We start from the raw sequence: 866 nt of genomic DNA on the forward strand, positions 1-866 counted from the left end.
TGTATTTTAAAAATTTAAATTTCTAATTTCTGTCATGTAATTTCTGCCTGAATAAAGGTTATACAAGTAAAAGATATATTTTATATACATTAATCTCACATGAAAAATGGTTGATGGATAGAAAATCTTAATATTAGAAATAAAAACCCTTCTCTTTAGAAACAGTACATAAGATGAACACTAAAGAATTGCTAGAATGAAAGTGGATAGTATTTAAACAGGAAGTTAATCCAGAAAAAGAAACAACATATACTGGTTTCACAGAAAATGACATGAGCCTGGTACACTAAGAAAGCGATGTGAACGGCTTCTGTGTTTTAGGAATTTTTACGTTACTCTTGCTGTCCAGCAGATTTCATATACTCTGTGCTACAAGTGTAGTTTGTGTTTATTCTGCTTTCTGCTTCAATGTTACTGTTAAAATTAGTCTATATGCTTAATGGGCCGGGGAGATGGCTCAGTAGAATAAGTGCTTCCCTGGCAAGCACAATGGTCTGAGTTTGATCCTCGGTTCTGCAAAAACAAACAAACAAACAAACAAACAAACAAACAAACAAAAAATTAGTCTATATACTTATTTAGTTCTAACTTCATTTAGACTTGGAAAATCAGTTACAGAATGTTGTAAATCCTATCATCACTGTGGCTCAAGATGTCATGGACTCATGAGAACAGAAATTTATAATAATTAGCAATTATGTTCATATAACACCTTTCATAATATACTGGATAATAGCTACACAAGCAATGACTTATACATTTAAGAAATTCATACTTTAAAATTATGATGCTTCTATTATAAAGACAATTTGTGTACTGATTTATAGGAAACTAACATCAATTTTGTATATATAATATATATTTAT

The sequence above is a fragment of the Octodon degus genome, unplaced genomic scaffold (genome assembly GCF_000260255.1).
Source record: "Octodon degus isolate 3935 unplaced genomic scaffold, OctDeg1.0 scaffold00099, whole genome shotgun sequence".
Classification (NCBI taxonomy): domain Eukaryota; kingdom Metazoa; phylum Chordata; class Mammalia; order Rodentia; family Octodontidae; genus Octodon; species Octodon degus.